Raw genomic sequence first — 26,970 nt, forward strand, 5'->3', positions numbered from 1 at the left:
TTTATCAGCCCGGTAATTCGTAACGAACTTGGAAGCATCCGTGCTATATGCACAAGTACTAGTTTTCACTGCAGGTTGTCACTTGGTCAGCCAGCGCGAGATCACTAGGAGCTCAAGCCAACTTCTATAGATTTCAGAAGAAGCTCTATGTGTGATGAAAGGAAAGAAATATTACTCTAAAGATGTTATTCTAACTGCAGAAAGGAGAAAGAATGGGATGTAAAGAAAAACCTAGTAAACCTTAATTAACAAGCTAATTCTACGTTTGCCAAAAATGGTATGAAAACCATGAAAGAAATGACATTACCTACTCAAGGAATTAAACATCTAACCATGCTATTTGTAGAGGTAAATAAGTAAAAACCATATTTTTGGATCTTTATGTGTTTTTATGTGAATTTAACATGCATCTAATTTATTGTGTGTGAGTGTGGCAGCGAACAGGTGGTGTTAGAGGGCGGTTTTCAAGCTTGGGAGGATGTAGGATGGTGTGGATGGGTCCTATGAGTTCTTAGGTGGCCTTTTGGAGGATTTCCCCACACTTGGCCTTCAAAAGAAAGCCTATAGGAAAAACTACAGGAGGACACAGGAAAACTACAGGAGGAAAACCGGGAAACTATAGGAGGCATACAAGAGGAGGCCAAGAGCAATTTTCATTGTTTTGAGGGTGTGAGAGTGGGTGGAAAAGGTGGATGAAGGTTTGAATGAGGTGTTAGGGTGCCTAAGGTATACCATGAATCACCAAGAGAGAGAAAGATGATTGGTTTTGCTCAAGGAGAGAGGAAGAAGTTCTATGAAAAATGAAGGAAACTAGGACATAATTGAGGTGAGGTTTGGGAGACCTATAGGGCATGGATCAGATGGAGGGTGTCATTGTTGGTAAGTTGGCCAACTGATGGAAGAGATCTGATGCATAGAAACTGACAGTGTTGGGTCCCTATAATACTATTGATTACCCCATTACTATTGTAGGTATACCCCTTATTTATATTGTTGTGCCCCTATTACCCCCATGTTGTTATTTTTGTGCCCCATAGAATCCCTCTATTGTTATTTTTGTGGCTTTATATTATTATTGTTAGGTCGACTGGATTATATTGTGACTCCTTAGACTCCTATATATAGAAAGGAGGTTTTGTCATTTGTATCATCCAAGAATTGTTCATTTATGTAATGTAAAGGAGGTTGCCCCCTCGAAGAGGCTGAATTCTAAGGCATTGATCTATCTTTTCTATCTTTTCTTGAGCTGGTTTCATAACATTTGGTATCAGAGCTTTGGATTCTAGGGTTTCGCTGCTCCAAACAGGTCATCGTGGCATTTTCGCTATAACGTTTTTTCTGTGACATTTCAGAAGTCGCAAAAAAACCCCATTTGAGAAGTAATCGCGCTAAACCTTGGGTCCGAATTTCAGAGATTTTCGCATGATATTTGCGGAGATATGATCTAAGGAAGTTGGTCTTTTTGCAGACTCCTGAATTACATTCAAAACAGGTGACCTAGGGAAAATCGTCATAAATTTCTCTCTGGGGATCGGATTGAAATTTCGTAAGAAGGTATAGAAAGACTGTAGTTTCTTGTATTCATTTTTCAGATCCATAGGTCGAAACAGTGACCTGTGGCACATTGTACAAGTTCGCTCTACTGAACTAGTCTATAATCAAGTCACTGTGGGAGATTCCACATAACTCTTCCTTGGAGAATCCAAATTGGGTCAGACTTGTGGCATTGGAAAGAGGACACAAAAGGCTACTACAGATCGCAATTTCAGAATTGGAGGATCTAGAATTATAGAGATACATCAGATTCAATATCAGGCTTCTACAAAGTGAAAAAAGGTGTGTAGTTTTTTTTTAATTTTTGTGTAAGCTGGGTTTGAAGGAATTCAAAGGGCATAGTAAAGAATTATTATCGGTAACTGATGCCACGAGGAAAGAAAATGAAAACACCTAGTAAGGAACCTGAAAGCTCTAGCATGACTCATGAAGAATAGGAAGAAATGCTACATGATATATCAAAATTACAAGAACAAGTGCAACAAATGTCACACTCACAAAAGCTAACAGAAGCTAAGATAAATGGTGTTGAATCTAGGATAAATGGCGTGGAATCTAAGATAAATGGCATGGAATCTAAGATAAAGGGCATGGAAGCTAAGATGGATGATTCAAAGACAGATTTGAAGAGAGACATGGCAGATTTGAAGACAGACATGGCAGATTTGAAGACAGATTTGACAAATTTTCTACAAGAAATACTTACTAATGGTGAAAAGGTTGTAAAGGAAACTCATGATGTGAAAAAAAGTAATGTTAATCATGATTCCATAGACTCTAATGTTGGATCGAAGACCCACCATATTCCAAAAACCGATATGAGGAAGTTTGATGGCAAGGATCCCGCCACATGGATATTACAGATGGAGCAGTTCTTCGATCTCAATAATGTGCAAAACACACAAAAGGTACGTATGGCAATTGTATATTTGGAACCAAATCAGTTTGTATGGTATCAATGGCTTTGCTCTCGTAAAAAAATTATCACTTGGGCAATTTTTACAGAAGAATTGATAGCACATTATGAAGATACAAAAAGCAACACTTTTTTTAGCCAATTGATAAGTCTCAAACAAAAGGGTTCAGTAATGGAGCACATTGAGGAGTTCCAAAAATTGAACATAAGGGTAAAATATATTCCAGAGGAGCATAGGATTGATGTGTTCATAGGGTCTTTAAAGGATAATATCCAACATGATGTTCGCCTTTGGGAACCTGATTCATTAGAGAAGGCATTCAGGTTAGCAAGAAAAATGGAAAGCAAAATTATGGCAACCAGGAAGCATACCACTCACAACTATAAAGACGGAAGTGTTGTTGCCCCTAGTCTTCCACAACCTATAAGGTTGACACCACAACAATTGGAAGAAAAAAGAGCAAAAGGGCTTTGTTACAGTTGTGATAGCAAATACACTAAAGGTCATAAGTGTGCTGAGAAGAAATTATTCTACATAGATTGTGAAGAGGAAGAAGAAAAGGAGCAAGAAAGGTCAAAAGAAGAAGATATACTCCAGGAACAAAGCCTAGATGAAGAACAAATAAATCCGACCATATCTTGTAATGCATTGGCGGGAATTACCACTCCTCAAACCATCAAGATAGAAGGACAAATCAAGAAGAAAAAGGTAATAGTGTTGATTGATTCAGGAAGCACCCACAATTTTATTCATTGTAGGGTAGCAAAAGAATTGAATTGCTTCCTATATCCAGCACCAGAGTGTCAAGTGATGATTGCAAATGGAGGAACAATAAATTGCTCTGGAAAGTGCCATAATATCAAGCTATCCATGGGAGAATATGTATTGACTAGCCCAATGCTTTCCATTCCAATGGGAGGTGCTGATGTTGTACTAGGAGTCCAATGGCTACAATCCTTGGGTACAATAGCTTTTAATTTTCAAGAACTTTTCATCAAATTTTCTACGGAAGGAAAGGAAGTTGAATTAAGGGGTATTGCAGGGAAACCAGGAAAGATAATCAGCTCTAATGGTATGACAAAGCTTCTAAAAAAGGAGCAAAGAGGTGTAATTGCACAATTATGTTCGCTAGATGTTTCCACATTGGAATCATCTATTTCTCCAGATCTCCAAAAAGTCCTGGACAATCATTCCAAGGTATTTGAGACTCCCAAGGGTCTCCCACCTATGCGTGATCATGATCATGCTATTCATCTGATTCCAGGAAGTGTTCCTCCAAACATCAGGCCGTACAGATATCCCTATGTCCAAAAAAGTGAAATTGAACGTATGGTTGCAGAAATGCTAGAGGCTGGTATAATTCAACCGAGTCAAAGTTCTTTCTCTGCTCCAGTAGTATTGGTGCACAAGAAGGATGGATCATGGCGCATGTGTCCGGATTATAGGGAGCTCAACAAGCTCACTATTAAAGATAAGTTCCCCATTCCTGTCATTGATGAATTACTGGATGAATTGCATGGATCAATTTACTTCACCAAGTTGGATCTTCGTTCAGGATATCATCAAATCAGAATGAAGATTGAAGACATTCCGAAAACGGCATTTAGAACTCATGAGGGTCATTATGAATTTTTGGTCATGCCTTTTGGCCTTACCAATGCACCTTCAACATTTCAAGGTTTGATGAATTCAATTTTCAAACCATTCCTTAGAAAATTTGTGTTAGTATTTTTTGATGATATACTAATCTACAGCAAGTCTTGGAAGGATCATGTTGAACATGTTGACAGGGTGCTACAACTATTGGAGGAGAAACAATTATATGCAAAAAGATCCAAATGTTTCTTTGGAGTCCAGAGGTGGAATATTTGGGTCATATTGTATCTCATGAAGGAGTTAAGGTAGACCCTAGCAAAATTAAAGCCATTAAGGAATGGAAAATCCCCACATCCATAAAGCATCTGCGAGGATTTCTTGGGTTGACAGGGTATTATCGCAAGTTTGTTAAGAATTATGGGAGAATAGCAGCACCTCTAACAACATTATTGAAGAAAGATGCATTTTCATGGACTCCGGAAGCAACAAAGGCCTTTGAACATCTTAAAGAGGCAATGTGCCAAGCACCGGTCTTAGCTACACCGGACTTCACAAAAACCTTTATTGTGGAATGTGATGCTTCAGGAAATGGAATTGGTGCTGTTCTAATGCAAGATGAAAGACCCATTGCTTTTGAAAGTCGTCCAATCAAGGGAAAGTTTTTAAGCAAAGCTATTTATGAGAAGGAAATGTTGGCAATACTCCATGCACTTAAGAAATGGCGACCCTACCTAATGGGAAGACACTTCAAGGTAAAAACGGATCATGATAGCCTTAAATACTTTTTAGAACAAAGATTATCCTCTGAAGAGCAACAAAAGTGGGTCACAAAGATGTTGGGTTATGACTTTGAAATCATCTACAAAAAAGGGAAGCAAAATGTGGTGGCAGATGCACTCTCAAGAAAGGATGAGGATGTGGAAGCATTGTTGTGCGCCATTTCTATTATCCAACCAGATTGGATAAACGAAGCAAGGGAGGAATGGAAGAATGACGAAGAAGTGTGGGCACTTATTCGAAAGCTACAACAAGATTCCAGTACGTCTGATACATTTAGCTGGCAAAATGATTCGTTATGGTACAAAGATCGCTTATACCTTTGTAAGAATTCCCAGCTAAAACAAAATATTCTTATGGAATTGCACACTTCTCCCTTAGGAGGGCACTCAGGATTTTTAAAAACTTACCATAGGGTTAAGAAGGAATTTTTCTAGGATGGCCTTAAATCAGATATTCAAAAGTTTGTGGCGAAATTTTTGGTTTGCCAACAAAATAAAGTTGAAACAATTAAGACACCGGGTCTATTACAACATTTATCCATTCCAAGCTAACGTTGGGAGGAGGTTTCAATGGATTTTATCACAGGTTTACCCAAGTCTGAGGGAAAGAGTGTAATCATGGTGGTAGTTGACAGACTTACCAAGTATGCACACTTTTGTGCATTATCACATCCATTTAAAGCCAGTACAGTTTCTACTGCATTTATGGAAACAATTCAAAAGCTACATGGAAACCCAAAGATTATTGTAAGTGACAGAGATCCCATTTTCACTGGAAATTTTTGGACAAAATTGTTTTCTTGTCTTGGTACTCAGTTAGCTCATAACTCATCTTATCATCCTCAATCTGATGGGAAAACTGATATAGTAAACAAATGTTTGGAAGGATATCTTCATTGCTTTGTTTCTGATAAACAGACACAATGGGTCAAATGGTTGCCTCTGGCTAAATAGTGGTATAACACTTCCTTCCATACAACAACAAAAATGACCCCATTTATGGCACTTTACGGGTATCAACCACCATCCATCACATAATATTTAAGAGAAAATTATAAGGTTCAGGCAGTGGAGCATCACATCGAACATCAACAACTCTTAAAGGATAACCTCGCGTTGGCACAAAATAGAATGAAACAACAGGCAGATTAACATCGCAGTGAAAGAAGTTTTGATGTAGGTTATTGGGTATTCCTACGGCTACAACCATATAAGCAAATGTCCCTAAAGCAAGCTAAGAAGGATAATAAATTATCACCAAAGTATTATGGTCCGTACAAGGTGTTGCAAAAGATTGGTACTATGGCATACAAATTGGAGCTTCCTACAGCTTCTCGATTGCACCCAGTTTTCCATGTTTCATGTTTAAAGAAGGTTATAGGTGACAAGCTCCCAGTTCAAACAATATTGCCAGAACTTGACGAGGAAGGAAAAATTATATTGGAACCGGAAGCAGTCACACAAACAAGAACTCGACAGCTACGAAATCGATCAATTTCAGAGTATCTTATCAAGTGGAAGAACTTATCCACTAAAGATTCCACATGGGAGGATGAGAATTTTATGCAGAAGTATCCAGAACTACTCAAGCGTTGAGGACAACACTTTTTTGAAGGAGAGGGGCATGTTGGGTCCCTATAATACTAGTGATTACCCCATTACTATTGTAGTTATACCCCTTATTTATATTGTTGTGCCCCTATTACCCCCATGTTGTTATTTCTGTGCCCCATAGAATCCCTCTATTGTTATTTTTGTGGCTTTATATTATTATTGTTAGGTCGGTTGGATTATATTGTGACTCCTTAGACTCCTATATATAGAAAGGAGGTTTTGTCATTTGTATCATCCAAGAATTGTTCATTTATGTAATGTAAAGGAGGTTGCCCCCTCGAAGAGGCTGAATTCTAAGGCATTGATCTATATTTTCTATCTTTTCTTGATCTGGTTTCATAACAGGCAGTGAACCAAGAAAATCAAGCAACCAATGAAATGAGTGCATCCCAGGAAAACAGAGTTTTGCATTAAAATGGCCTAAACTATGATGTATAGAAGGAAATGTTTTAAGAAAGGAAAGCATGCAAAAGGAATATTGCAAATCAGGAAGTGAACATGATAAATAAGATCTAAAGCAAAGCAAAATCGAACTATCAACCTACTAGAGATCTACAAACACTAGAAGTCCTAGGAATGAGAAAAATCTGTGTTTTTGGGGCAGCAAGAGAGTCTTTCCCTGAAATCATGGTACCAGAGGGAGGAAAAGATGCCAAGGCACTGTTGCTAGCCTTTTGAATCTTCTCTAATCACTTCTTAACCTGCTACAGAAAGCACAAACGGAAGAAAGCTACTAAATCATCAAAAGCAACCTATTCTTAACCATAAGAGAAATACGTCTAACAACAAACTAATCTACAAACTAAAGTAAAGCATACAAATACAAGTAACCAGAAGCTTGGCTGCTTGGGTTAGGCCCTAACACAAGAGCCTCAGCCCTCTGAGGTAACTTAGTGCTAGCTCAAAAAGGATTCCATCTTCATTATCAAAAAATAGCAAGATTACATAAAAATGTCATAATATTGTAGCCTCGAAATTTGAGAAGAGTTTACACAAGAAGGAAAAAAGGTCGACCCTAGTGAGGCCCTATGCCTCTCTACTTATACATTTGAAGTTACCAACAACTTCCTTAAAATAAAGGAGGCTTGGCTCCCAAAACTCAATATAACTATCAATCATCGTCCACTTGCTCAGTTGCCTTCCAGTGCATGATTTGGTTGTTTGTGCTTCGAGCTAAATGAAGGGGAATTCGAAGTGAGGAGAAATAAATGAGGGGTATTCCCTCCTATAAGTCCTTTCCTCTGTCTACTTTGAGTTATTGTTGTAGTTTGACCACTAGATCCTTTACTTTGACCTCGAAATCCATCAATAATCTGCATTAAATACATGTTAGACCACATGGCATAATAACTAACTCAACTCACCCTATAAGCATAATATAATTAGAAAATCATACAATAAGCTAAGAGAAAGGTCGATTTGACTAGGTTAGGAGGTAAAATGAGCCCATATAATTACCCATTTATGAGGCTCATCATCACCCCCCTACTGAAGGTGTTGCTCATCCTCTGAGCAACCTAGTCAATCTCTTGGTCTTTCATGGCCTTAGTGGCCTCCTTATCATTCTAGGTTTTTGATGTGGTCTGCTCATAAAATATTTCATTTTTGTCTAGGTCCTTCCACTGCTCCTTCTCTTCTTCTTCTCTTCTACCTTCCAACATGCCTAATATGAGTGGAGGACTCAGTTTGAGGCCAATCTAGTTGACCTTCAGCCTTTGCATGTAGCGCTTGTACATTGGCACTCTTTTCAATGCCTCCTTCATCCTCAAGGGGGAATGGTATTCTCTGATCTGCAAGCTATGGGGTAAGGTGTTCCATCTTCTCATGCATGCATGCACACAGTCATCCCCAAGTAGCCTAAGAATATCTTCAAAGTGTGCAATGGATTGTTCCTGATTGGCTAGATATTTAGGGGAAATCTGAGGGTCATTGGAAAGCAGGTTGTTTGTGTTGATGAGTGCCATAGGATCTGATGGCTCAGCTCTTATCATCAATGGTTCATTCTACTCTTTTATTAACAATCTTTTCATTTCTTCTACCCTCAATTATTCATGGTTCATCCTTGACGCCATGGCCATTAATTGCAGATCCCCTAGCTTGGCATTGGGGTCCCACACATTTAGGTCTGTGAGGGCCATGTTGTGTAGATAGAACTCTGCCATCTTTTCTTTGTCCTCAGAGGAGCTTTCGTCACACAAATCCATGAACTGCCTATAATATTGGAAAAGCATTATGCCTTTTTGTGCCAAAGCTTTTATTTGTAATTGAAGCCATTGATCCTTCAGATAGAGGCCATAAGATTTGGCTAGTGTTTTGCATTGTAATCCTTCTATGGATAAGCTGGCCATGTATGCCAAATGAGTCTCTTTTTCCTACAGCTGCCTCCTTAGTAATGCATTCACATTCTCAAGGTGGTTTCTTGTAATGGCTTCTCTGTCTCCGAGAGCACTCAATTCCCTACCCATTTCCCTAAGTTTGTCTTCCATGTGGCCAATATCCTCAACTCCTTTGGACTTGGCTATCTGTATCCACATATGCGTTCTCACTCTCTCTTTTTCCAATTCGAAAAATAGTGGAATTGGAAATTTCTGTGGGATTATCTTGCCTCACTCAAGTAGTCTGTAATAGGAATCAAGATTAGGCTGGGGGTCAGGTTCTTGTAGCTCTTGTGCTTCCTCTTTCACCTCTGGATTTCCTCTTATCTTTTCATCAAGTTTTTGTGTCTCCTGTAGTTTGGACAATGTCTCCTGTAGGACTGTTTTAGCCTCATGTAGGTCTGGTTTGGGGTCCTGTAGAATTGCCTCTCCCTTCCATGTAGAAGATCTTGTAGTCCTCCTTTCATAGGTTATGGGTGACTTGGAAGGAAATTCTTTCACCTTGGCAGATGGTGAATCTTCATTTTAATGGGAGTCTTTGATGAGGGCTCAGGTTTGCCTGTTTTAATTATGGTACTCTTCCTTGCCCTGAAATACATGGAGGTTTTTCTTTTCCTCTTCTGCTTCTGCTTAATTGTTGTACTAAGGGTAGTGAGGGCAGCTGCTACTCCTCTTCCCAAAGTTTCATGGGACTCTTCTCTTTGCTCTACCCTCTACCTCCTTTTCTCCCTCTTCTATCTCTTCTTACTCCTCCTGCTCTATCTCTTTTTCTCTCCCCTCCTCTATTTCTTTTCTTTCCTCCTTCCTCTCTTGAGCTGCTATGTCACCACTGGATTCATCTTCTCCTCCTCTCTATTCTCCCTCCTCACTGACAGCAAGACTCACATCATAGGTTAATGCCTTGTTGCCATCCTCAACTGTCATATTTCTGAAAACTTCCCATGCTATAGGGATTGTAAGGGTATGGAGGGCTTATTCTTCTAAGATCTTGATTAGGCCATGGTGAGCTAGCTACTATGAATTTCCTTCTTATACCTTGGTGCTGGAGTCAATGAGGGACTGAAGGAGAAAGTAAGGGATATTCAGCTTTTGATGTGCTGGGGTATCCATGCCATATCTCAATTCTTGGAGGATTGTGAAATGATATCCATAAACAATGTTGTGCCTCCCCTCACAAATAATTTATTTGATCACTTGGTATCTAACCTCATCCTAGGGATATGGTACACTAGCCCTCCTAATTCAATTTTTCTCTTCAACAGGGGTTTCATTATCTTGGAAAAATTTCTTCTTGGCAGCCTGGCCAATTATTTTCTCATCTTTACTCCAAGACAACCCAAGAGGAAAGGTAGTGACCCTACTAAAAAATTCATGGGTTATTTCAATGGAGAGGCCTCTAATGGTTACAGTAGCATGAGTTCTTGTATGAGGGACCAAAGAGAGAGAAAATTCATGGGCAATTTCATCATCAAACCCTCTAAACTTCTCAAAGAAATTCATCCAGTTTGCCCTTGTAAATATTTCCACCACTTGAGGATGTGCATGGAGATGAGTGGAGTTAGTGGGCTCTTTTCTCATAAACCCCCCTGTCATACTGACTGTACTTCTTTTGAAAAACTATATATGGAGGTGGAAACAAAGAATTTTGAGTGAAATAGAAAAACAGAGGGAACTGTGTTTTTTTTAATGTATTTCTACCCTCTTAAAGACTCATTTTATCTTCAATTTGAGACCAACTCTTTCAAATTTTGATATTCAACAGAGGGAATTCATGAACCCTACCTCTTTAGGCTGAAATTCATGCCAAAAATCACATTTCCTCCCTTCAAAATGACTCACTGCCCCTCTTGTAGAAGCTCGTTGTCCCTCCTGTAGATTTCCTGTAGGTGCTCCTCTAGAAAACTTGTAGGGCTCCTATAGAAGATGCTGAGAGCAAAAATATGGATGAAATCAATGGAGGATATTGGATATGAGGCTGTGGGGGAGTAAGAAGACTATTGTATGGCTGAGTTATGAGGAGAAACTGAAGAAAAGGTGGTGAGATTGCGCGGGGAGGAGTGCTCATTACCTTTTATGGCTGTTTTCGGTTATGAGTGCTGATCTGGCAAGGTGTACGTTGCTCGGATTAGGACCGTTGATCCCCACCTGCTTGGTCATCATGACCCCCCTCGTAATCATCCCTTCATTATTGCGTCAGAGTTAACTCTTCCTCCCACTGCCTGTCCTTCACATCTTTTTCTTGAGTTCACTGTGCGCACATGTGGGCGATATCTCGGTTAAGTGGAGTCAACTAAATGAAGGTGGCCAAGTTAACTGGCCACCTTTCCCTCTTTCGATTTCAACGATCTCATTGCCTTCGTATGATTCCTAATTACACAAATGCAGATAGAAGAGTGAATTAGCTACTTACCTGTAATCCAAGTGTATTTGTTGCCATCAAATGTGAGGTGTTGTGGCTTTCTCTGCTGCATGCCTTCTTTTTCCTTCATGCATGTAATCTCTCCTTCTGTGCATGGCTAAGTTCTAGGTCTAGCTGAGATTCCATCCTTAGGGTATTGAATTCAAACTCTATTGACAGCAAAGCCTTCTTCCCATAGACCAGTTGATAGGGTGTGAACCCAATGGTGGTCTTCTGAATGGGGAAGGTACCCTCCATTCTCTCTCCATTTCCTCTAGCATTTCTGTTTTTAGCCATTGGCTCCAGAGGAATGTTTTCTTCTTCTTATTCCCTTATAGGTTCTTCAAATATGTCTGGATGTTCACCTAAGGGTTCTTCTTGATTGCAGCCACCAAAGAGAGAGAAGGTTGGCTGCATGAAGCAGTGGGGGTGTTGGGAAAACATTTTCCTAAGTTATCTCTACTCCTACGAGGCATGAAAGGAAATATTTTTGGTTGGGTTTTTGTTTCTTTTCCCCTACACTGAAATTACCTGTAGAAACTGAAATTGTGAAAACAAATTGCAACTAGCTGAAATTAACTTTTTGAATAGAAATTTGTAGAATTGAAAAGGAAAGCAAGGAAATGCAAAACTGAAAGAAAAGAAATGACTAGTCTACTTTTGCCGAAATAAACTATTAGCAGAATGTTGCAATAGGAAATAGAAGAAAGCAGTAATCACAGAATACTCTGATGCTTCCCTAGTAACGGTGCCAAAAAGTGGTCAATGCCAGTATTGCAGCAAGAATGCTGCAACTCCTGGGCTACCAACTTTACTTTTATCAACCCGGTAATTCGTAACAAACTTGGAAGTGTCGGTGTTGTATGCACAAGTACTAATTCTCATTGCAAGTTGTCACTTGGTCAGCCGGCGTCAGATCACTAGGAGCTCAAGTCAACTTCTATAGATTTCAGAAGAATCTCTATGTGTGATGAAAGGAAAGAAATATTACTCTACATATGTTATTCTAACTGTAGAAAGGAGAAAGACTGGAATGTAAAGCAAAACCTAGTAAACCTCATTTAACAACCTAATTCTACTTTCACCAAAAACACTATGAAAACCATGAGAGAAATGCAATTACCTAATCAAGGAAGTAAATAACATCTAACCATACTATTTATGGAAGTAAATAAGAAAAAAACATATTTTTGGATTTTTATGTGTTTTTATGTGAATTTAACATCCATCTAATTTATTGTGTGAGAGTGTGGCAGCGAACAGGTGGAATTAGAGGGAAGTTTTGGAGCTTGGGAGGATGTAGGATGGTGTGGGTGGGTCCTAGGAGGTTTTAGGTGGAATTCTAGAATATTTTCACACTTGGCCTTCAAAAGAAAGCCTACAGGAAAAATTACAGGAGGACACAGGAAAACTACAGGAGAAAAACAAGGAAACTACAAGAGGCCTATAAGAGGAGGCCGAGAGAAATTTTCGATATTTTGAGGGTGTGAGAGTGGATGGAAAAGGTGGATGAAGGTTGGAATGAGGTGTTAGGGCATCTAAGGTCTACCATGAATCACCAGGAGAGATAAAGATGATTGGGTTTGCTCAAGGAGAGAGGAAGAAGTTCTATGAAAAATGAAGAAAACTAGGGTAGAATTGAGGTGAGGTTTGGGATACCTATAGGGCATGGATCAGATGAAGGGTGTAATTTCTGGTAATTTGGCCTACTACTGGAAGAGATTTGCTGCATAGAAACTGACAGTCAACCAAGAAAATCAAGCAACCAATGAAATGAGTACATCCTAGGAAAAATAGAGTTCTTCATTAAAATGGCCTAAACTATGATGTATAGAAGGAAAGGCTGGGAAATGATGTAAGAAAGGAAATAATGCAAAAGGACTATTGAAAATAAGGAAGTGAACATGATAAATAAGATCTAAAGCAAAGCAAAACTGGACTATTAACCTACTAGAGAGCTGCAAACATTAGAAGTCCTAGGAATGAGGAAAATCTATGTTTTTGGGGTAGAAAGAGAGTCTTTGCCTCAAATCATGGTCCCAGAGGGAGGAAGAGAGGCCAAGGCACTATTTCTAGCCTTTTGAATCTTCTCTGATCACTGCTTAACCTGCTATAGAAATCACAAATGGAAGAAAGCTACTAAATCATCAAAAGCAACCTATTCTTAACCATAAGAGAAATACATCTAATAGCAAACTAATCTACAAACTGAAGTAAAGCATACAAATAAAAGTAAAGAGAAGCTTGGCTACTTGGGTTGGGCCCTAACCCAAGAGCTTCAACCCTCCGAGGTAACTCAGTGCTAGCTCAAAAAGGATTCCATCTTCATTATCAAAAAATAGCAAGATTACATAAAACTGTCATAAAATAGTAAGCTCGAAATTTTAGCATAGTTTACACAAGAAAACAAAGGTTGACCCTAGTGTGGCCCTAGGCCTCTCTACTTATAAATCTAAATCTACCAACAACTTCCTTAAAATCAGGGGGGCTTGGTTCCCAAAACTCGAGATAACTATCAATCATCTTCCATTTTCTCGGCTACCTTCTAGTGCATGATTCAGCTGCTTGTACTTCGAGCTGAATGACGAGCAATTCGAAGTGATGAGAAATAAATGAGGGGGATTCCCTGCTATAAGTCCTCCCCTCTATCTACTTCGAGTTATTGTTGCATTTTGACCACTAGATCCTTGACTTTGACCTCGAAATCCATCAATAATCTGCATTAAATACATGTTAGACCACATGGTATAATAACTAACTCAACTCACCCTATAAACATAAATATAATCAGAAAATCATACAATAAGCTAAGAGAATGTTTGATTTGACTAAGTTAGGAGGTAAAATGAGCCCCTATAATTACCCATTTATGAGGCTCATCATCACCCCCCTACTGAAGGTGTTTCTCATCCTCTGAGCAACCTAGTTAATCTCCTGGCCTTTCATGGCCTTGGTGGCCTCCCTAGTATTCCAGGCTTCTGATGTGGTCTGCTCATGTTCTCCATAAAATCTTTCCTTTCTCTCTATGTCCTTCCACTACTCCTTCTCTTCTTCTTCTCTTCTGCCTTCCAACATGCCTAATATGAGTGGAGGACTCAGTTTGAGGCCAATTGAGTTGACCTTCAACTTTTGCATGGAGCGCTTGTACATTGGCACTATTTTCAATGCCTCCTTCAGCCTCATGGGGGAATGGTATTCTCTGATCTGCAAGCTATGGGGTAGGGTTTTCCATCTTCTCGTGCATGCATGCACATAGTCATCCCCAAGTAGCCTAAGCATATCTTCAAAGTGTGCAATGGCTTGTTCCTGATTGGCTAGATATTTAGGGGAAATCTGAGGGTCATTGGCAAGCAGGTTGTGTGTACTGATGAGTGCCATAAGATTTGATGGGTCAGCTCTTATCATCAATGGTTCATTCTTCTCTTTTATTAACAATCTTTTCATTTCTACTGCCCTCAATTATTCATGGTTTATCCATGACGCCATGGCCATTAATTGCAGATCCCCTAGCTTGGCATTGGGGTTCCACACATTTAGGTTTGTGAGGGCCATGTTGTGTAGATACAACTCTGCCATCTTTGCTTTGTCCTCAGAGGTGCTTTGGTCACAGAAATCCATGAACTGCCTGTAGTCTTGGAAAGGCATTATGCCTCTTTGTGCCAAAGTTTTTATTTGGAATTCAAGCCATTGATCCTTCAGATAGAGGCCATAAGATTTGGCTGGTCTTCTACATTGTAATGCTTCTATGGATAAGCTGGCCATTTATGCCAAATGAGTCTCTTTCTCCTGCAGCTACCTCCTTAGTAATTCATTCTCATTCTCAAGGTGGCTTCTTGTAATGGCTTCTCTGTATCTGAGAGCACTCAATTCCTTGCCCATTTCTCTGAGTTTGTCTTCCATGTCGCCAATATCCTCAACTCCTTTGGACTTGGCTATCTGCATCCACTTATGTGTTCTCACTCTCTCTTTTTCCAATTCAAAAAATAGTGGAATTGCAAACTTCTGTGGGACTATCTTGCCTCCCTCATGTAGTCTGTAATAGGAATCAAGATTAGGCTAGGGGTCAGGTTCTTGTAGCTCTTGTGCTTCCTCTTTCACCTCTGGCTTTCCTCCTATCTCTTCCTCAAGTTTTAATGTCTCCTGTAGTTTGGACAATGTCTCTTGTAAGACTGTTTTAGCCTCCTGTCAGTCTGGTTTGGGGTCCTCTAGAATTTCCTTTCCCTTCCATGTAGAAGACCTTGTAGTCCTCCTTTCATAGGTTATGGGTGTCTTGGAAGGAGATTCTTTCACCTTGGCAAATGGTGAATCTCCAATGTTAATGGGACTCTTTGATGAGGGCTGAGGTTTTCATGTTTTAATTCTGGTACTCCTCCTTGCCCTAAAATACATGGAGGGTTTTCTTTTCCTCTTCTACTTCTACTTGACTAGTGTACTGAGGGTAGTGAAGGCAGCTACTGCTTCTCTTTCCAAAGTTTCAGGGGACTCTTCTCTTTGCTCTGCCCTCTCTGCCCCCTTTTCTCCCTCTTTTGTCTCTTTTTCCTCCTCCTGCTCTGTCTCTTTTTCTCTCCCCTCCTATATTTCTTTTCTTTCCTCCTTTCTCTCTTGCTCTGCTATGTCACCACCGGCTTCATATTCTCCTCCTTGTTGTTCTCCCTCCTCACTGATAGCAGGACTGACATCATAGGTTAATGCCTTGATGTCATCCTCAGCTGTCATATTTCTGAAAACTTCCCATGCTACAAGGATTGTAAGGGTATGGAGGGCTTCTTCTACTAGGATCTTGATTAGCCCATGGTGAGCTAGATACTATGAATTTCCTTCTTGTACCATGGTGCTAGAGTCAATGAGGGACTAAAGGAGAAAGTAAGGGATACTTAGCTTTTGATGTGCTGGGGTATCCATGCCATATCTCAATTCTTGGAGGATTCTGAAATGATATCCATAAACAATGTTGTGCCTCCCCTCACAAGAAATGTATTTAATAACTTGGTAGCTAACCTCATCCCAGAGATATGGTACACTAGCCCTCCTAACTCCATTTTTGTCTTCAACATGGGTTTCATTATCTTGGAAAAATTCCCTCTTGGCAACCTGACCAATTATTTTTTCATCTTTACTCCAAGGCAGCCCAAGAGGACGGGTAGTGACCCTATTGATGAATTCATGGGTTATTTCAATGGAGAGGCCTCTAATGGTTATTGTAGCATGAGTTCTTGTGTGAGGGACGAGAGAGAGAGAGCAAATTCATAGGCAATTTCATCATCAAACCCTCTAAACTTCTCAAAGAAATTCATCGAGTTTTCCCTTGTAAATATTTCCCCCACTTGAGGATGTGCATGGAGTCTAGTGGAGTTAGTGGGATATTTTCTCATAACCTCCCCTATCATATTACTTGTACTTCTTTTGAAAAACTAGATATGGAGCTGGAGACAAAAAATTCTGAGTGAAATAGAAAAATAGAGGCGACTGCTCTTTTTTTTTTAAACAAATTTTTCTTTCTTATGTATTTCTACCCTCTTAAAGATTCATTTTATCTTCAATTTGAGACCAAATCTTTCACATTTTGATATTAAACAGAGCTAATTCATGAACCCTACCTCTTCAGACTAAAATTCATGTGAAAAATCACATTTCCTCCCTTCAAAATGACTCACTGCCCCTCCTGTAGATTTCCTGTAGGTGCTCCTCTAGAAAACCTGTAGGGCCCCTATAGAAGATGTCGAGAACAAAAATATGGAGGAAATCGATGGAGGATGGTGAATACGAGGCTGTGCAGGCATAAGAAGACAGCTGTGTGGCTGAGTTGCGAGGAGAAACTAAGGAAAAGGTGGTGAGAATGCGCTGGGAGGAGTGCTCATTACCTTTTATGGTTGTTTTTGGTTATGAGTACTGAGCTGGCAAGGCATACATTGCCCAGATTAGGACCGTTGGTCCCCACCTACTTGGTCATCATTACCCCCCTCGTAATCATCCCCTCATTATTGCATCAGAGTTAACTCTTCCTCCCACTACCTGTCCTTCACATCTTTTGCTCGAGTTCACTGTGCAAACGTGTGGGTGATATCTCGATCAAGTGGAGTCAACTAAATGAAGGTGGCCAAGTTAACTGGCCACCTTTCCCTCTTTCAATTTCAACCATCTCATTTCCTTTGTATGATTCCTAATTACACAAATGCAGATAGAGGAGTGACTTAGCTACTTACCTGTAATCCAAGTGTATTTGTTGCTATCAACTGTGAGGTGTTGTGGCTTTCTCTGTTACATGCCTTCATTTTCCTTCATGCATGTTTTCCCTACTTGTTGATGTATTTTTGGGTGTTTTTGCAAGTTCTTCTTTTGCTGGACCTGAGCTGCATGTGCCTTTTCAACCTTTAGATGTGTTGTCCCTTGCTGTTGGTGCTGGACTTCTATGGGATCAGCTGATACAAGAAGTCCTACAGCAGCTCCTGTGGTTTCTTCTCCCCTTGAAACTTCAGATATTTCCCTATGCTTGGAGCTCGAGAATGGTGCCAGAGGTGGAGATGAATGATGGAGGGATAGTAGGTAAGCTTCAGGTAAAGTTAATGGTGCCTTTTCCTCCTTTTATTTTTGTTTTTTTCCAAAACCGAAAAACTGTTTTTCTGTGCTTTTTTTTGGAAAGGAAAATAATAATAATAATAATAATAATGATGCTTGGAGTGTGATGCAGGCTTGGAAATGATGGCAAGGACGTTTGAAGATGGTAAGAGGGATTATAGGTTCCTCATGAAGCTTTTCTTGTCCCTCAAACTACCTCTTGTAGACACTTTTGGCTCTTTGTAATTCCTATAGGAGCCTCCTATAGAAAACATAGTTTTGGAAGAAGAGGTACAGTGGGGTGAAAGAGATGCCAAAAATGATGGAGGAAGGTGTGAAGAAGATGAGATGGATGCTAGTATGAATGTCAGGGTCCCCTTGGCACCTTCTTCTGCTGCCTGTAGTCCTCCTGCAAACCTGCAATGCAATAAAAATTCATTTTTTCTTTCTCTTTTTTTTTGGTTTGAAAACAACTAGGGCACCTCAGAGAGGTTTTCACCCAGGGATCTTATTCTTTTCCCTTTTTGTTGACATCACTAGGCTGCCTCAAAAGATATTTTTAGCCCAATGATGGGACTCAAGAGCCTCATGGAGGTTTTCACTTAAGTCCTTATTTTTTTCTCTTTTTTCTTCAGTGAGTGGGTGAAGTGGAAGCTAAGACATGCTCCACTACCATCACTGTTTTATTCAAATCTAAAATAAACTCTCACTTGGAGAGGGGTTTCTTGTTGGGTTGTGTTATATTCCTTCCACGACTAGCCCATGTAGTTAACTAGGGGGTTAGAGGGGGGGGGGCATAGCCCCCCTTCGTTGCACCGATTGTGTAGCAAGGGGGTCACAGGGGGTTTGAGGCATACCCATAACCCCACTTTATGGGGTCTGGGGTAGCATCGTGGAAAATTTTGGATTTGGACCCTATGTTAGGATGGGCGAACCCACCTATGGTTTTGTGCATGATTTTCACACATGTTTTTTGGATGCGATGGTTTTCGCTCCATGGTATTGGATGCTTCAGCATGTATAAATATGTATTATAACATTGAAAGGAACATAATGAAAAATCAAGCTGGTAGCCCCGGTCTTGGGATCCAGCGGAAAATCTTTATGTATATGTGTTTTATGTGTTATGCTCTTGCATTGTTTATTTTCTGTGTTTTAGAATTCATATACATGTAATTTCTGTATGGGGTTAAAACCTACATTTGGTATTAGAGCAGTTTTGGCTTCAAGGGTGTTAACACCCAGGTTGTTCCCTATGACTCCCAAGGGAATACGGCCGGGGTAACCACTAACCAATCTTTGGATCACAGTTTCTAGCCAAACTGTAATCAGAGAGGGCTCTCTCTTTATGATTTGTCTCTGTTTTGATAGTGTTTTTAGGCTAGCTATTATGCTCAGGTTTTCGGTTTATGTTTTGGTTGAATGACTTCTTTCAGTGCATTAAGATGTAGTGTTTTAGAGAGTAGTATATCATTGGGCAATGGAGTCTAGAGCTGTGAACTGTTGAAATGCTGGAGTGATGATTTTCAGACTACAGGGCCTATTGGGTATCTCAAACAAACAAAATTTTAAACTTAAGTGGTGATGTATGGTCAGCCAACAGAAAGCAATTAAGAATTCTCCATTAAGCTGGTGATGTGAAAGTGAAACATGATGCTCAGGAGCAAAATTGAATTCCTGAAACAAAGGTCACTGTGAAAGATATATTCTGAAAGTGCAACAATTAAGAATTACACTTATCAAGATTATAGCTGAAGAAAACATTTATTAACAACACAGAGTGAACTCAGGGTATTGCATGAATAAGTCCTGAAGGTTATTCTTTTTCTTTGTTGTTAAACACTTAGAAATTAGAAACATATATGGATTGTAAAAGATTGAAACACATAACAAAGAGAGTTACAGAAACTTATTGTATTGTGAAGTACACAGGAATCCTGCAGTTTTCAACAGACACCAGAACGCATTCAACACTTCAGAACTCCGAGAAATTCCATCACTTTCTTTATTAAACTCTGAAAGGATTACAGCATAAGAACTTCTTCAAGAGAAATCAACAACAACCCCTCAAGCTTGTGCGAGGGGCAAATATATACCATCGGTTATACAAAATATCTGAGTGCTAAGTTATCTCAGAAATGAATACGTTCACCAACTTTTCAAGATATTTGATAATAAAGTTATTACATCATTGAATACAAAGTAAATGCATCTTTATGCTTGTCAGAAGATATTTTGGCCTTAGGAGGCCACTGAGTCGGTTGGAGTGATCTGCATTAACGCTGAGAAATGCGCTTTTGGAGCTGCTCTGCTGTAGCTTTCTCGGCCTGGACACCTGTAGCTTCTCGCCTTGCTTTGTTGGCTGTTAGTTTCTGCTGAGGTGGCTCAGCCTTCATCTTTAATGCATGCCGATTCTTTTAAACTGTCCTGTGTATGACAATTTGTATTTTCCATGAACAAAATTTATAGAATGGCCTCCTGTTTATAAAATCATCTGTATGGCCTTAGTCCACCATTCTAGTGTAGGTAGTTGATGCTTGAGAATTGCATCCATAGTCTCTTCTGCCTCTGTATATTTGTAAAAATTGGGAGGCACCTCAAACAGGTATTTGATTTCATTCATTATAAAAAATAAACTCTCTACTCTATTGTAGAGAGTCTGTCCTGTGGCTGGCCCTGTTTCCTCTGATGTGTTGGGCTTCTCATTGATCTGACTTGTATCAAATGCATTAACCCTTTTGGCATACTGCTCATGAGTGAACAGTCTCCCTGCGCTGTTCAGTAAGCTAGGGAGCCCTCTGTTTTCCAATACCTGAAACTTCTCCAAAAACCTGTTTACCTCAGTCTGCATGTCCTGGGTTCTTCTCTCTAATGTCTGCACCAAGTTTCTCAGTGTGAGAACCCTCTTGATTAACTGAATGTGCTCAGTTCTGTTTGAAATTCCCATGGCAGCCAACTGAGTACTTGTTCTATTGTTAAGCACATTAATCATCCTGGTGGCTATTTCAGGCATGTTGCTTAGAGCAGCTCTTGATCTTTGAATTTCAGTCTGTGCTTTTGGAATGAGCTCTAACTGCTCATGGATTGTTTCAATATATTGCCATTGCTCATTAATAGATTGGCCAATGTTAGCCCACAGCACTATTTTAAGCTCAGCCACAACCTTATCTAATTTGAGCTCATTCTCTAGCTCTTTGATCCTGTCTTTGAGGGCTTTTATCTCCCTGCCCTTTTCTGCCACGGACTGTTTGGATTTGTCATATCTTTCATTGACCTTGGCTAGTTTCTCCTTGGCCTCATTCAATTCTGTCATTTGTGCTTCCAAGGCCTGGATCTCATTCCTCAGCTTTTGCATGTCCAGGCTTGGGGCCTGCTCTGTTGTTGGTGGTGCTGCCGAGGTTGATGTTGCTGCTTGTTCTGTTTGTTGAGGAGGAGGAACAGTAGTTGGAGCAGTTTCCTCAAGGTTTATTACTTCAGGAGGAGGCTGGGAGGTCTGACCTTCTTCTCTTTGCTTCAAAGCTGCCTGTAATGCTGCCTGTGCAGCCTCTGATTCTCCCAGCTTTTCTTGTGTCTGGATTAACTGCTTATATAGGGACACCAGCAAGGCTGAGGCTTCTTGATCATGCCTCTGTTGGGCAACCTCATCTGTTTGAGGGTGAATTGTGGCTGGCATTTTGATCTTTTTCTTCAAAGCAGCCATGTCTGCATCCCTTAACTTCAATATCTCCTGTATGCCCTTGATATCTTTGGGATCATGCCCAATCTCGATAATTATATCTTCTAAGGACCTAATTCTGTTGTCCTTAGCTTGTGAGGATGCCCTTTCCAATTCAAGTTGGGCAGCTGTATTATTAAGGCTATTTTCCAGCCTATAATTGTCCAATGTTTTATCTGCCAAGGAGGCATACACCATCTCACCTGTTTGTTTGTAAAACTCAATTTTATCCATTGGGTGGATGTCTTTGGCAAGGACCTCAAGATTGGTCCTTATATAATCTGCATGAGACTGGGGCTGTGCTACAGCTGGCAAGAAATGACTCATGATCATTTTGCCTTCACTAACATCAAAAGCAGACATCAGTCTTTGCTGGTTAGTGGGAGCCATCTTCAGCAAATGATTGTAGAGCTGTATTTTTATGGGCTCATTTCTTTTCTTTATGTCTATGAAATGCTGTTTAATACTCAGTTCACCCTCTCTCTGCTGGCTAGAGGAGCTGACTTCTCCTCCCACAGTTCGGTTCTGTTCCTCTTGGAAGGAACTTGTAGATGCTTCCCTGCTAGGTGGGCCCATGCCCAGAGACTGCCCTGTTGGCATTTCCTCATCAGAGAAAGGGTTCAATCTCTGTCTTTTCTCACCATGACTTTCTGATGTGGTCAATGGAGTCTCTCTGTCCCTTTTTCTGCTAGTATCCTCCTTTTGTGGAGTTTGGAGGATTGATGCATCAACTGATGTTTCTTGCCTAGGAGGCACCATATTTTGTGCCTGCTGTTCTGTAAAAATTGGGGCCTCAACTGCCCCTTCTTGCTGTGGGGGCTGCTCTTTGTCATGCTGCCCTTCTTCTTGCTGTAATTCCTATTGTTGTTGTTGTTCTACCTGCTGCTGCTGTTGCTGCACCTTGTCATGAGGTGGTTGTTCAGTCTCCATTTCCTTTTCCTTGCCCTTGCTAGATATATCTTCAGTGGCTTTGGGAGCTTGCTGATTTGCAGTCGAGGAGGATGCAACTGCTCCCACTTGTGTGCTTGGAAGGGAGAACACCTGTGAACAAAATTCAAGGTCAGCCATCTTTTTTAGATTCCTCACCACTCTTTGATTCAGCTCCTCTTGTGTAACCGGCTCTTCTAGGGTTCCTCTCCTCCATTTTGCTTGGTTTGCATGTTTTTCAATGTGAGGGATCTTTACATGATCATAGCCAGATAGCTTATATTTGAGCCTTCTCAAAGTGATGAAGTGGTTGGGGTCATAAGGTTTCCAGAGGAAACTGGTTTGGAGGCCAAGGGACTCAAGCATCCTGTCTGCTTCTCTCCAACCTTCCTCCCTCTGGTTATAGACAAAGTGGCCAAGTTGGTTCCTGACTTTCAAATGTGCTTTCTTGACTTTGCCTGAAAAGTGAAGCACATCAGCATTGCCAAACTATCTGAAGTATTCTAGGGCAAATAGCCTAATAGGCACATATTTGGGCAGTCTGTAGGGAGGCAATTCACACCCATATATCCTGATGACGGTGTGGTTCTGGTAAAAGTACCAGTCCCCAATGCTGTATGATTTGGATAACTGCAGGATCCTTTGCATTTCATCTGTGAGCCTCGGAGGAGGTGAACCCATCATCATTGACATAGCCGGGTGGATGAACTGATCTATGAACTCACAATAAGTATAAGGAGACTCAAATCTACAGTGGAAAACAGAGGACCAATAGACCACTGATCTTGGATTGCCTTGGGCATCCTCTCTTTTGATTGGAAAAGAGAACTTCTGATGTTGATGATATAAGATCAAGTGGTAAATGTAAGAGGTATATCTGAACACTCTTTCTCTTGCCAGGTTCATTAGTTGCTCATGTATTTTGTCTGCTATATAGGTGGCATAGTCATAGCAGATGGGAGACTTGCCAAGAGCAAACATGAGCATGATTACCAGCACAGTTTGATCAACAAACTCAATTGAGTTGTAGCCCAAAATGGGACTAATCATGTCTGCCAGATCTCTGCCCAGTTGGTTGAGGTATACTTGATTGATAGGAGGATACTTCACAGAGTCAGAGTCAATGTATAGCTGGTTTAATTTGGTGACCTGAGCATCCGTCATTCTGGCTCCTTGATTTATCAGGTCTACAAGTGATAGAGGGACCAGTTTCTTCTCAGTCCTGAAGCAGAGCATATCCTTGATAGCTTCTGGGGTGACATAAAACACAGTTGATCCTGAAGGGTCAAGAACTGCCCTTTGAGTGGGGTCATAGTTTTCAGCACACAGATGGATCAAATCAGGGAATTGTCTAACCTGAGGGAGCTTAAAAATAGGGAGGAATGAGTCCCATATGCCCAGCACATCTGTTCCAGCCTCATGCTTGGCCTTCAATTCATTGAGTAGGTGTATGTGGAACTTAGTCCTCATCAGCATTTCCTCTGAAATCTGATAGTCCATGTCTGCCAGAGACTGCCATTCCAATTGTCTCTGGGGGGCATTTAATGGAGCAATGTTCAATGCTATTGGAGCTACTGGTGGATCCATGATTTTTCCTAAGATTATGGATGGAGTTGCTATGGAGAGCAACACAAAGAGTTTTCTTCAACGAAAAATGTGAATTGTATGGAACAGAGGGTGAGTGAGACAACTGCAGCAATTGAAATACTGCTTGAAGTGCCAATAAGACCAATGTGTGGTCTCAATCAGTCTGTTTTAGCAGGTAGGTACAGTTTGAGTAAGTTGCTTCGCGATTGCGCGAACAGAGTGCAGTTTTTATGAAAATGTGGGCAAACAAGGCTCAGCTGGTGCTTTTCGAGCTTATAGTTGTAAATGGGGGCTAGGCACAGAGATTTTGCCGGTGAATTTACAAGTTTTTTGTCTTCTAAGCTCTGTTGAGGGAATTCACAGACAAAGTAGGCGTATGAAGGATTTATAAGGGAAAATACCTGGTAAACAGCAAGCAATGGTCACGAACGACGGTGGAAATGGCGCGCCGGAGGTCTCCGAATTGATTTCAGCAAAGGTGGTGCAAGTTTGGACGTAAAATCATGCAGAGAAAGCAACAGCTCTTGTGGCAAAAAGTATGAAAAAACGCAAAAATTGGCCTAAATATGGATTTTTGGCATATTGGCACGTTTTTGAATGACGTCAGCATGACGTCATCAGGTGGGGTCAAGGACGGATGACGTCAGCATGACGTCATCGGGTAAGGTGGCAGGCTGTGATTGGTCCACATATATGATGAGGTGGCAGACATATCAGCGCGGGGGCGGACGAAGGAACTGACACGACGGCGGGGTGGCACTGACGTGGGTATGACGTGGTGGTGACGTTGGCTGGGCGGGTCAACCGAAAACCGGGAGCGGTTAGCAGTTTCTCATCGCACCGCTTATGATACGGAAGAGGGATTTGTCAGGCGTACCTCCGATAAGCTGTGGGGACGACGCGTGGCGGAGGCCTGACGTCACCCTCTGACAGATATCGGAAGGTATCTGTCGGACGTCGGGGCCGCTCCGATATGAATGAGGACCGTCGGATCAAAGGGGTCCGATCCGACGGTTGTCGGGTTAGTGAAATGACCAAACATTACGGGAGGGGGCGGGGGTTATTTTAATATTTATTTCGGGATCTGTGTTTGGCGGAGACCTCTTGGTATAGGCGGATTTATAAAGGTTTTTCAATGCCCTTTTAATATAAAAATAACAAGGCGCCCATACTTTGGATAAATGAGAAAAGTGGGTTTTTTGTTTATTTTTGCAAATTAAAGCGGGTATAGGTAGAACAAGGTCTTTTATAAGGCTTTCTTTGGCAAATGAGGGTTTTAAGGGGCCAAATGAATTCAGAAGAGGGAGGGGGTTATACTTAGGTTTATCAAAGTGACCAGGTGTCATTTGATCCCTGACAGAGGATTTATTGGCTATAATGCCAAGACGAGGGATATTTATACAATGTTTGGGGTTTATACACCTTGGTGTTATAATACTAGGGAAAGGGTAACATAAGGGAATTATACAATAAAGTTAGGGGTTAATATGGATGAAGGGAGTGGATGAGGGGAGATAATACTAAGTTTATTTCAGAATGTTAGTTATGGATGGGATGTTAGTTATGGATGGGAAAGGGGATAAGTGGGAAGTTAGACATGCTTCTTTGCTTGCTGCAACTTGATAGAGAAGAATGACTTCTCAATCCATTGACTTTGCTTTTGTGAAATAGGTAAGCACACCTTCAATTGTAAGGAATGACACTTCTGCAACCCCATCTTCCTACCCATCTACTTGCCTAGCATTTTTTATTTCTTCTTGGAGGGTGCACTTAGGCTTGCAGACCCTTACCTGCCTTTTCTTTTCTTTGGCTTTTTCTTTTGATGGTCTGTCTACTTCTACCCTTATTTCTTCCAAGGTCCCAGATTAAGCTGTTGGGAGCCTTTCTTCTCTACCTAAACTACTTGTCTGCCAAGATTACACTGTTTGGACAGACTTCTTTCTCTATTCTACAACTGAAAATTTAAAACATGGCATGATCCAGATTAGACTGTTGGACCATCCATCAAAATTGAGTCCACATCAAGCTATAAGCACAGATTGTATTCTTTTGGAAATATGTGATCTTTGCATCATCAAAGCAGAGCATATTTGGACCTTTCCTTGCCAATCATGAAATATGAAACCTATTGGTATAGGTAGCTAACAGTGGCTCCACATGGGGATGGTTTTTCATTTGAAAGACCAAGAACAGCAGGTCAGATTGCCTTGGTCCTTGACTGCTTTTGTCAAAATTTTGAAGTTTGCTACTTTGAAATGCCAAAATTGTGTACTTCCCTTCTTGGTAGACCTTTTGATCCTATTTACCTTTTGCTGGTAGTTAAGAAAACTTTGAGAAATTTCATTTTTACATGTTGACAGAAAATAATATATACATCTGGATATGTACAAGGGAAACTCATGTTGCACTCATGGGTAGTTGTCAAAATAGTGCTTCAGCATCCTGCCATTCACAGGACCTTCATCCAAATCAGTTTCATGAAGACTTTTAAGGAAATAAGTGTTTTTTCCTTGTACTGCTTGGACAGCAAATGGTCCTCTCCAAAGGGAATCAAATTTTCCATGTTTTCCCTTATCCTCTCTTCTTTCATCCCACTTGAGGACTTTGTCACCAATGTTGAAATCCTCTGCCTTAGATCTCCTATCAAAGGCCTTCTTTAATTTCTCTTGTAGAACTTGAACTCTGCTGAAAACCTGGTCTCTAGTTTGCTGTAAACATATTATTTGATTGATCCTTCTTTGCATATCATTTGGTTCAGCTTGGCTTTCTTGAAGAATTTTCATAACAGGCACCCCTAGTGATGAAGGAAACTTGGCTTCTAATCCATAAACCAACTCATATGGGCTGGTCCCAATTGATCTTTTGGTTGTTAGTCTATCTGCCCATAGAGCATTCACAAGCTTCTTATGCCAATTCTTTTTGTTCTCTTCTAGCACTTTCTTTATGATGTTTA

The sequence above is a fragment of the Pinus tabuliformis genome, chromosome 8, assembly GCF_031772625.1.
Source record: "Pinus tabuliformis cultivar Carrire ecotype Pingquan chromosome 8, CPIR1, whole genome shotgun sequence".
Taxonomy (NCBI): domain Eukaryota; kingdom Viridiplantae; phylum Streptophyta; class Pinopsida; order Pinales; family Pinaceae; genus Pinus; species Pinus tabuliformis.